The sequence below is a fragment of the Perca fluviatilis genome, chromosome 22, assembly GCF_010015445.1.
Source record: "Perca fluviatilis chromosome 22, GENO_Pfluv_1.0, whole genome shotgun sequence".
NCBI classification, from domain to species: domain Eukaryota; kingdom Metazoa; phylum Chordata; class Actinopteri; order Perciformes; family Percidae; genus Perca; species Perca fluviatilis.
The window spans coordinates 7799371-7811682 of NC_053133.1; positions in this window are offsets into that span (position 1 = coordinate 7799371).

A 12312-nucleotide genomic window follows, 5' to 3' on the forward strand; every position below is an offset into this window, starting at 1 on the left:
AGCACTGAGACTATTTTATCTGCAGTCGTGGTGTATGGGATTACAAAGATACACAGCCCGTACAAGATTACAAAGACGCAGAGCACAGTGGAAGCCTGTTCCCTCTCCCCAGCATCCTCCTTGTTTATGTCCAGGAGATGTGGCAGAAGAGCAGGCAGCCAGTAGGGAATCCTCCATGGCCGTGTAATCTGGGCTCTGTGCTTCGGCACAGCACATGAAGGACAGGCTTATCTCTGGAGGGCTCGCTGTGAAAGGGCTGCTGGGAAGAGAAGGAGGGTCTTTTATGGAAACTGCATGTGTTCTTCCATGAATTTACACCACGATGTCACAAAGTGATAAAACCCTACAATGTTGCCATGCAAAATCCATTAGCATCTTGAATACAGGCTTTTGTATTTTTGCAACACTGGTATCAGCTGATGTGCAAGGTGTAACGTTTTGTGCCTGTTGGGTGCAAACCCTCTCCATTTTACAAAATGTCTTATTTCCAGTATGAGAGCCATGCGTTGTCCAGTGAAAGGTTTTTGTTTCCCTGTCTATTAAATATGAAGCCAGAGCCGTTAGCTTAGCTTAGCCTAAAGACTGGAAACGGGGAATCTTCTTTAGAGGTGCAGGTACTGTAGATAGATTTGTTTTTAAACTTTTGGACATAGTTCTAGTCTTAAGCTAACCAGTTCCCAGTGGTGCAATGTAACTAAGTACATTTACTCAAGTACTGTACTTAAGTACAAATTTGAGGTACTTATACTTCACTTAGATCTTTTCTTTTCACACCACTTTCAACTTGTACTCCACTACATTTCAGTGAGAAATATTGTACTTTTTACTCCACTACAATAATCTGACAGCTTTAGTTACTAGTTACTTAAAAAAACAAACAACAAAACACACAAAACACATGTAGTTTCTAAAATCTGATGTTTTATTATAAATTAAACTACCCAACAATACATAGGCTTACGAGTCCAGCTGAAATCATTACCCGATTAAACACTTTGATCAACAGAACTGTTTTGATCCCGCCAGTTTCTAAAATGTGAGGATTTTTCTCAACTGAGTACTTTTACTTTTAATACTAAGGGCCCTATTTTAACGATCTAAGCGCACAATGTGAAGCGCCTGGCGCAGGTGCGTTTAGGGCGTGTCCAAATCCTCTTAGGGTAGTTTGAGGGCGGAAAAAAGAGTCCGTACACCGGATGCATGGTTCAAAAGGGTTGTACTTAGTGTCTTCATTAATTCATAGGTGTGTTTTGGGCGTAACATGCAATAAACCAATCAGAGTGTCATCTCCCATTCCCTTTAAAAGCCAGGCGCGTTTGGACCTTGGCGCATTGCTATTGTGATGGAGGATTTGCACCGTAATATTTTTATTTGTAATCTTTTGCATGTTTGTGTGCTGCTGCGCTTCCCTGTGTGTGTGCAACAAGCATAGTGTGCACGCACTGTGCATAAACCTAGGCATATTTTACTAATTTGCTGTTAAAATAACAATGAAATGCTGCGCTATTGACTTGACCAGGTTTTTGTTGGTCAATGGCGCGATCACTTCCCGCTGCCTCAAGATAGCAATACGCCAAGAATTCACCTGAACACACCTCCCTGTAAGATCAGCACGCCCATGGGTGCACAGATGGGCGCAGGTGCATTTGCTATTTAAATGAAGTAAATTTTTACTGTGTGGTATTAGTACTTTACTTAAGTAAAGGATCTGAATACTTCTACAAACACTTAGCTTCATATTTCCTGTACAGACAGCAGCCTTTTCATCGAACTTTAAAGGACCCATGGCATGAAAATTTAACTTTATGAGGTTTTTTAACATTAATATGCGTTCACCCAGCCTACCTATGGTCCCCCAGTGGCTAGAAATGGTGATAGATAGACAGTAAACCGAGCCCTGGGTATCCTGCTCTGCCTTGAGAAAATGAAAGCTCAGATGGGCCGATCTGGAATCTTCTCCTTATGAGGTCATAAGGAGCAAGGTTACCTCCCCTTTCTCTGCTTTGCCCGCCCAGAGAATTTGGCCCACCCATGAGAGAGAGACATCATGGCTTTCAAACGAGCAAAGTGGCAGTTGGTCAAGGCCACACCCCCACCCTCCACCTTGTCCCCCCTCTCTCCTCCTCAATAGCTACAGACACAGAAATGGCACATCCTAAGGAAAGCTCATTGTGGGACTGGCTCTAGTGGCTGTAATTCTGCACCAAGGCTGAATTTCGGGAAAGAGACTTCAGATACAGTATTAGGGGACCACTGAGGTCTATATAAAAGAGACTTCAGATACAGTATTAGGGGACCACTAAGGTCTATATAAAAACATCCAAAAAGCACCATGTCATGGGAACCTTTAACGCATAAGTATATTTTCAAAAAATGTCAAACTAATCCTTTAAAGTTAATCAAAATTTGAGTTGCAAACTTGTCAACACCATCCTGCTGCGATGCCTAGACATTCTTTCCTAATAGTGATGCCAGGGTAGTAAACATGGTATTTATATGGGTGGTGCGTTACACCGGTGTTGTTCTTTAAAACCTTCAGCATAGCTCACTGTACTTGTGCTTTTCCCTAAGGACATCTCCTCACCCAGTGTAACCCCGCTGTCACATCACCCCATCCTGCATAAATGGAATATTCCCTCCCATTCCAGTTTGTGTTACTATTTACACACTGTATACGCACAAATCCCAGCTCTGGGGTGGATCCCAACACAACAATGAGCCGTGCCGCTATCTGTGTTTTAACTGGCTCTGCCGGAGGAACTCTCTGGATCGCAGCCAAAACAATTCATTCACATAGAGTTCCTCGCACACCCATGTTATTTCACTGCTTTATTTTGGAAAGTCAACGGAACGGCCTCATTCATCACTGCTGGAAGTCTTGCAAATATTTTTCCTGTACTTATCAAGGAGGGGAGCTGGAGTATAATTCACAGTGCCACCTGACTATATCACATGTAAATAATTCAACCACAGCTATTATAGTTGTTGCTGTTGTTGTGAGTAGTTGGGGATGATGACAGTCATCATGGAAATAATGGGTATTTATTTTTGGAGTCACTTGTGGGATTATGTTTATCCTCCGTAGAATCTGCATCAAGTTCACTGAGTTCAAGTAATGTGTAAACACTGCTGCCTGTTACCCAACCCTTCCATTTTTTAATCAAATCTCTCCATCCTCAGCTCTTGGCTTCCTCCCATATTTCTACTTCTGTGGGCAGAGAGATACATCTTAATTGCATAATGAGCTTCTTGTCTCATTCTCAGTCTTTACCTGCCTTCCTGTCGCCACCGAACATTCACACTTTATCAAGCCTTGCAATCATATTCAGTAGAATCTAACATTACTTATCTGTGCTTTTTGCTGATTCTTGACGTCACTTATGAGCCACAGACTGTCTAGCCTCCATCTCAAGATAAACACGGAGATAGAGCAGTGTGTGGGAGTATTTGACTCTCCACACACCCATACAAAAGTCACACTGATATCAGCGTTAAAAGGTGGGACGGCCCCAGCTTTCTGGCAACTCACCAACGTTCTGACACGTTTGATATTTTATGCCTTTTCTGATTAGATAGCTCATCACTGACCCTTCACAAAGCCCAGCTTTTCTTAGTTATTGTTGCTGTGTCTGTCAAACTTTACTTTCTAACACAGATCATATTTACACTAGGAAGAGGGGCAGATTTACTACATGAGGTTTTAACTGCATGGCTTTGGAAGTTATAGTGTCACCATAGATGTATTATATCAACTGGATACCGGATCCCAAAATGGCACCAATGAGTTCAATGGAGTTGCTCGCTTGGTGCATATGCCAAAAAAGTTTCTAAGCGTCTGGGTTTACTTCCGAGATATGCCGCCCACTGAATATGCGCATTAGTGTTTCTCCCGCTGGCCCCACCCGCAATTTCCCACTTGGCCCATAGACATTACATTGTGGTGACGTCACGTTCTTAAATCACTTTTCTCAGCTCAAGGGGAGTTTTTCAAATATGAAAGGGTCCATGGATTAAAAATTCTGAATGAAAAGAGTCATGACCGACCTTGTTTGCAGTTTGAGGTGTCCTGGCAGCAGTTTTACAGATGTCTCTTTTATACATTGGTGGCCTAAGGTTAAAATGTTTTTTTGGGCCGCATAGGGATTTTTCATTGCAATACCACGAGTGGCCACTGGACAAAATTGGCTGCAAGGCTGAGCACTCTTCCTGGGGGCCTGAGTGTCACTTATGTAGGTAGTTAATTAGCCAATGGATGAATAATACGAACTGGATACAGCTTTCGAGGCAGAGACCCATTAATTTCTATGAGAGTTGCTCAGTGGCGCATGAAGCCATCGTGGAGCCAAAAATGACCCCGATGATCAGCAGTGGTTTCGCACTGTGCGGCCCAAAGCAGGCGCACTAGAGGCCTCCGCCGACTGAGTCAGCTACTTCCAGTTTACCACACACATATTCAATAATCCAATCCAATTGCTGTTGTGTTTTTGATTTGGAACACCACTCTTGAGATACCAAATATCACTGTTATTACAGAACCATGCACACCACTTCAACATATGGAGAAATCCAAAGCATGACAGGCCTGCTATGCCTGTGTCAATAAAAATCATATCATGTGACATAGTCAGGCCACAGAGAAGTTTGGGCAGAGATTTTCTCTCCTCTCTGCATGGGGCGTCAGAGCTGGTAGGTGTGGGTAAACAAGATATTGAAGCTTGCATACCAGACATCATACCTTCTTTGCACTGCAGTTCTAATTTAATCTTGGTTACTATGGAGGTACTGTACAATACGCAGGCAGAACGCACAAAGCTATTTATATGATGTGGCTTCGGGCCCATTGTACTAACATAGATTGCCTTGTTTTCCATTAAATTAAATCCATTTTGTTTAGTAACATCACTATTCATGCGTGACAGTGGTGCAATTCAATTTCAGGAAAGAAATCAGTGCAAGATATAGGGATTGTCCACCTTGGTATCTTTGATCTTGCAGAATCTCAATTTCTCAGTGTCCAGATTTTTATTTGAAAGGATAATGTGTTCCACTCTCAGCGACCAAAAGGGCAAAAGTGACCTTAAAACTTCCAGTGTTGATTAGTTTTAAAGAGAGCACGAGCTTTCAAGGAAACCCAACAATAAGTGGGCTGGCTGATTTAAACAGAATTCATATCAAAGAAGCCCTGGGTTGCAACAGTGAACGCGGCTCACCGCAGGAGGATGAGGAACTCATTATTTTGTGATTCTGTTACACAGGCAGAGAGGCTGAAGCAGAGAGAACTGGAGAGAAAAGAGAGAGAGAGAGAGAGAGAGAGAGAGAGAGAGAGAGAGAGAGAGAGAGAGAGAGAGAGAGAGAGAGAGCAGAGAAAACAAGTGTGAAAGAAAGATTTTAAATGATCAAAATTCAAGTCACAAAACATTAGGGCTTCTGCCGTGTCTTTTACTAGGAGCAGACGAGGCTCTGCAACTCTGCCAGCTGCCAAGCATGTTGGATCATGAGAAACACACTAAAGCCTCAGAGGGAAGTGTTGAACAGTAGGAGGGATCTGAGCTGCATCAAACCATGCGTCCTACTGTTCTGTGCAGTGCGCTTGCTGATTTTCCCTACAATACACTGTACACAGTACATATGTTGCTCTGCAGGTTTAGGTTTCACAGATCCCAGGCAGTAATGAGCTATACAGGTGATCATGAATGATAATAATGTAGCAGAATATCATTTAAATCAGGCTGTTGCTGTGATCCTCTTGTGCATCAGTGCACACAGCTCAGCTCGGAGTAGGAATGCAAATGGCATTTTCTGCATTAATCCGAGACACAGCGATTGAATTGCAAATGCACTAAAGTAACTGTTTTTAAATTCATTTAAAAGGCTTTGAATAGTAATCGTTTTCTTCTCCTCCTGCACTGCGCTGTTTAACACAAAGACTTGATTTGACCTTTTTCAGTGCATGAACCATTGACCACACTGTCACGTTAAAATGAGAAGGACTTCCGAGGCGCTATGCAGCACCCTAATAGTCTACACTACTCTTCACTTTACACACACTGTCATTGGAACATCCAGATGCACTCATTACGGCTTTTGTAGAAGAAGCATGTGATTGAAAACAACACCTGGATGATGCGTTTGAGGTCCATTATCTGTTTTTTTTCACTATAAGACTAATGCTGTGTCTCAGTTTGTGCACTTCTGTACTTACACTTGCTATTTTGAGTGCAAAGCTTGGGGGGTGCTGTAGCTACCCATAGGATAGCCTTAGCCCCCTTTAGCACTTCAAAAAAAAAAGAAAGAAAGAAATTCTGTAGTTTATTTATCATTTGTAATGTATGAAAACTATAATTTTTTATTAAAAAAATGAATTAATGCATTAATAAAACAAACCGATTATAGATTATTACATATTATTTTAGACTACAAAAACACAAAGCCAACACAGGTGATCTGATTCGGCCAATGGGTGCAGCCCGCATCCAACTTTTGGCCTGCTTCCACTTCCTGTTAGCCAGAGCAGTGCACATTGTTTTGAAAACGTAGCTAGCATTAAAAAAAAAAAAAGAAAAGCGTGTGGAGACTCAATCAAAACTGATTGTGAACCTAAACGGGCTAAAACAGATGAAGTTAGGGGTGTAGACACAAAGCTAGTAACGTTAGCTAGTTATTGACCAGGACCAAGAAAAGTCGAAGGATGAACATGAGGAGGGGGACCTGCCCGCTATTTCTGCTGAGGATGCTAGCCTTGCTGTAGTTAGACGATGATGGCAATGTTTTGCTATGAAGATGTCTAATGGTAAGTGCATACATATTTTTTTTTTTTATCTCTGTTGCCTTTTATAAATGTAATGTATTTATTTGGTGGTTGAGGCACAAATTCCACACGCAATAATGTTTATTCATTAGTCGAGGTGTTGGCAACTAAACAGGCATCATCAGAATCTGAGGCTGACGCTGAAATGTGCGCAAACTTGTGTCTGTTGCTTGCTGCTTGTCCTGTTCCTGGCATAATATTGTGAAATGTTATATGTCCAGAGGTGTGTTTACGTAGGCAGGCTTTGGAACCTTACATTTGTATCTCTTGGGCTGAATATCTCGCCTTGCTTTAAACACATAATGGCATTATGTCGTGGAGCGGGTACGGTGTACGTGCGAGTGTAGCCTAGCTAACTGTCGGGGGTGCTGCAGTAGAAATGAAACGTTGCAACCAGCACATCAATTGGAAACGAGTACACTACTAATAGTGTACACAGTGGTGGTGTTTTGAGCTTAATGCTAACACTAGCACGTAGGGGTGGTACGGTTCGGTTCGTATCACGGTTTTAGGGTCACGGTTTTCGGTTGTGTACGGTTCTTGTCGTTATTTTTTCTTTTCATCTTTAACACTCCAGAAATATACTTCAGCATATGATATATAAAAATGTTCCCACATGCCAGACTTATATGACGCTGGCGCATCCTCCAACTCCGGGCAGCCTTCCTTATCTCTCCCACTTGCCATTCATACACGTGACGTGACCTGCAGCACTGCACACTCCATCGTTCTCTACATCCACGCACTCCACTTGAGGAGCGGTCGGCTCGGCGCCTCTCAAAATCTGACGAAAAGCTTTTAAACTGACCTTTGTTGATCTGAAATGAAGACAGATTCAGCAACTGCATAGTCTATTTCTCGCTTGAAATGTTTTCAGAAACACGTTTCGGTGAACTATTTTTGTAAAATACGAGGTCGTATTCTGAACGAGCCGCCATTGGAGTCTGTTTTGAAATTCGGGAGCAGCCGGACCCACGTGACGCGTTCGTCCAATCAGCTGCCATGTGTTGCGTTCGTCACGCTCATCCCGCTCGTCATTTCCGGTAAGTGTTTTAACGCAAGTGTCGAAAGTGGGCACTACGGCAGTAAGTGGTTAGTGCACGTTAACAGTGTACTGACGAACCGTGCGACCCGCAAACGCTCCGAACCGAGCGGTTCGGATGTTTTTTCATGAACCGTACCACCCCTACTAGCATGACAAAGTGCTCACAAAAACATGCATGTTTAGGAGGTATAGTGTTTATCGTGTCAGCGGGCTAGCATTTTCTAATTGGCGCTAAACACAAAGTACAGCAAAGGCTGATGGAAATATTGCTAAAATAAAACATGCCATACAACAAAATATATATATTGAATACCTCTGACATTGATCTTTAATTATGCTATTTGATTGTATCTACGTACATGCCCACAGCAAATAAGGATAAGTCATTCAACAAATATACAAACGGCATATTATGTTTAAAATCTGTGACAGCTGCTAAATCATCGGCCTGACTGGACCTCATTTTACCTACTGTAAATGTCACTGTGTGTGTGTGTGTGTGTCTCCGCCACTGGTCTGAGATTCCACACCTTCCTAAATGGTGACACAGGTCAGCCCAGCGTCTATATCCATCCTACGCAGAACTGCAGCCCCACAGCAGCTATTTAAAGAAACCTGGATCTCTCTGTCTACACATTACATAACGTACATGACGGGAAGTACTTCACTTACATCTTGTATCGCTTACTGTATAGTAGGGATGCAGCGGTTAACCGATTTCACTATTAACCGTGCTTTAAAACGTCCCGGTTAATTAACCGGGAAGGCTCCTCTACACCGAGTGTTAACTGACTGCACATTATGTGTAACAGTGTGTGCAGTTTTTATTTAACCTCCTTGACGACATAAACGTTTGCGTTTGCACACACACACGGCACATCAGACGCCGGGTCCGGTCACGGCGACTATTGACTGTCAGAGTGACAGTGGCTGTCCGTGGTGGGATAACTTACTGCTGACATTTTTTAACGTTACATAAACTTAGCAAACACCAGGTAAACACCGAGCAGAGCCAGCCCCTGACCTCGCAACAGCTTGCAGCGCAACGGGGAATTCAACCCAAGTTGGTAAGCTTGCTAGTGACTTTCTTTGTTAACGTTGTTTGTTAGCTTGTTAACGTTATCGGTTAGCTAACGTTAGCCTATTTAATGTTAACGGTACCATTACAGTAAACAGCTAACGAGTCAGAAGCCGACGTTTGCGTTTACAGTGAGTGAGCTGACGATAGCGTTACGGTCGTACGAGGCGAAACTCCGCAACAGCTCAATCATGTCACTGACGTTACCACTTAACCTAGCTACTTACTTACTTCTCTTCATCCGCTATGGGACATAGGGCTGCAAAGAGATCTCTCCATCACATGTATTCCTTGGCAACATGCTGTGACAGGTGCATCTTGTCTAGCAGCTCCTCCAACTTTAAGACACACCAGCTACTGTAGCAGGGCCGTTTCTAGCCCAAAAAGGGCCAGCTTCTTCTAAGGGACAACACTGTTGTTGCCAACTTGGCCTTTGTTTATGGTGTGACTGATTCACCTCTAGTCTCTAATTTTTTCAGATGATGATGGAATTTTAATGATTTGATGATTGATCATTTTCAAAACATTCCAAACTGTTAATGTGTTATTTCTGTTTTAAAAGGCAGCAAAAACAAACACATTAAAATCTTGAGTGTTCATGTGATTTCATACATTAGCAGTGAAATGAATGAATGCATAATAATCGTGATTAACGTGGAACCGTGATTATTTTTCAGACTATAATCGTACCAACAAAATCTATAATTGTTGCATCCCTACTGTATAGTGGGTAGGGTTGGGTACCGTTTGGATTTTTACGATTCCGATGCCGAACCGGTACTTTTAAAACGATTCCGCTTCCTAAACGATTCCTAAACCGATTCTTTAAAAACTGAAAAATTACATAAAAGAAAGGCTTTTTATGGAGTTTTTTTTTTTTATTGAAAATGATTTAAATTTAACAATATATTAATGTTTTAAAGTACTTACATATGTAATAAGTAAACCTAAGTCACATAACACACAGCTACAATAATTTGTCTGTACACACCCAGGTAGGAGTTTGAAAGGGCAGACAATTTCGGAAGGCTGTCCTGCCTCCCCCACCACCAGGCTACAGCGATCACGTGCAGTCAGTGAACGGTTAATATGCTTTAACGTCCGTTTTGGTGAGCCCAGAGGGAAAATATGCCATTTTAAAAGTAGCCTACATTTACGGTAGCTAGCTAACGGTGGACTACAGAGAAAGTGTGATGTTTTTAGGTCCGTTTCAGAGCGTGCAAAAAGGGCCGTCAGTCGTGATTGTAGAGAGCATGGCGGGGAATAGCCGCGGACACGCGCTTCACACCGCGAAGCGGCAGCATGCGCCACTTGGCAGAAAAGGGAGAAAGAAAAAATAGTCTGCCGCTGTCTGGAGCGACAGAGGAAAAAAATATTTCAGTCCGGAACCGAAATGAGCGAAACCGACATACGTTCTAATCCGTTCGTACTCGAATAGAACCGCTATGTACCATAGTCGAACTGACGTGCTCTTCCGGCCCCAATCCTAATAGTGGGCAGTGTATGATTCAGTATCAGCTAGATTCCTTTATGCAGAAAAATCCTGATATGCTTTCTGCTTACAAGCATAATATTATAGTGAGTGTGTTAAATGAAGGTCTTTTGTGAGTCTATGATTTTTGGTGGTATTTGATGGTCTTCATTGAATGGAATGCTTCTTGTTTTTTGATATTCAGGTACAGATCACAAGTTATTGTGACTGACTTTTGCCACTTATCGCTAACATTTCTGCTCTAGAGGTCCTTAGGATGTGAAACATGCTGCATAATGTTCATCACCTTTTTTATATTGAAGTTAGATTGTAGATCAGCATCAGGCATTTTTTTGGCAGACACGTCTAGAAATACAATATTTTAATTAAATCCAGTCAGATTTCAAGTTAAGATTCAGGCAAGAAGAGGTAAACTTGATACCAGACATCTACTGAAATTAGCATTCACCTCAGGGAATGATACTATTAAAAAAATGTGAGTTTCATTCATGTGAAGGGAGAAAATAAAAAGCATGAAATGTCATGAAGTGAATTAGGCAAAAAAGCAGCAGCCAGTGCTGATATTTTCCTTAAATCCTCTCACGTCTTCTCAGATGATTTGATTCCACACCTGGCAACATTTATGACCTTTTGCTTCTCAACAGGCAGTATCTGGGTAATGTTCTCTGTCTTTAGTTTTTTAGCGGCATCATAAACTCACCCTGTCTGTCCTTTTTTCAAGTGATTTGTCATATAAGGTAGAGCTGGGCAATATATCGATATTATATTGATATCGTGATATGAGACTAGATATCGTCTTAGATTTTGGATATCGTAATATGGCATAAGTTTGTCTTTTCCTGGTTTTAAAGGCTGCATTACCGTAAAGTTATGTCATTTTCTGAACTTACCAGACTGTTGTAACTGTTATATGATTTGCCTTTACCGACCGGGAATGACATGCATCAAGCGCTGCGGCAAGAACTGAGCCTCTGTACGTGGGGCTGCACGCTCAACCAGCTGAGCCACCCAGGCGCCCCAACGTTCAGTAAAGTTATACTTGACACGAAATATTTGCACAGCTTGACGTTTAAAAAACTGTTTAGCTAGGAGCTGCTACGAGTTGTTATTGTTGTTTTGTCAGTTTTTATACAATGCTAGTCGCCTACTAGCGCTGAGCTGTACTTTTGTCACGATACGATATTATTGCGATTTTAAACATAGTGCAATACTCTGCAATATATTGCAATTTATTACACTTTTTCCAACTTTAAATTATGTCCCCAAAGAAAAACTTTGTCGTCATCTGTTTTATCTAAAAAAAAAAAAAAACATTTCTCTGTTTATTCATCTTACTTCAATTTTCCATCTAGTGGGCTGACAAAGCAATTCATTTGTATTATTCTAGTACCAAAACGTTCAATTCTCATGTGCAGTTTATATAATAAAAGATTGACACTTGGCGTCCGTGTATCGATACCCCCCCCCCATCCCTGGTGTGTGCCAAAGTGGAGTAGAATGTACATGGATTATTTTGCGTATGTTCTCAGCAGTTAACAAGAAAGCTACTAACTCTTGAGATTATAAAAAAAGAAAGGGAGTGGGCAATCTTCTGCTTATGAACTGAGGCTTTGACAATAACAGTGAAAGACATATTACCAATGGCCAAATCCCCAAAACCAGGTGTATCGCTTTAAGTAACCCTCAGAAACTGACTCTAAAGCAACTCACAACAGTAACCCCACCCTACCCTTGGATCTCGATATTCAGGTATCTGTTCTTTGTCACACTTGAGTGAAGTTTCTAACAGCCCTTAAGATAACAAGGGAACCTAAAAGTAAAGTAAATGAAGACCTAATTTGATGAATTTTATTTATCAGGTTTGGATCTCAGGTGATTGCATTTGATGT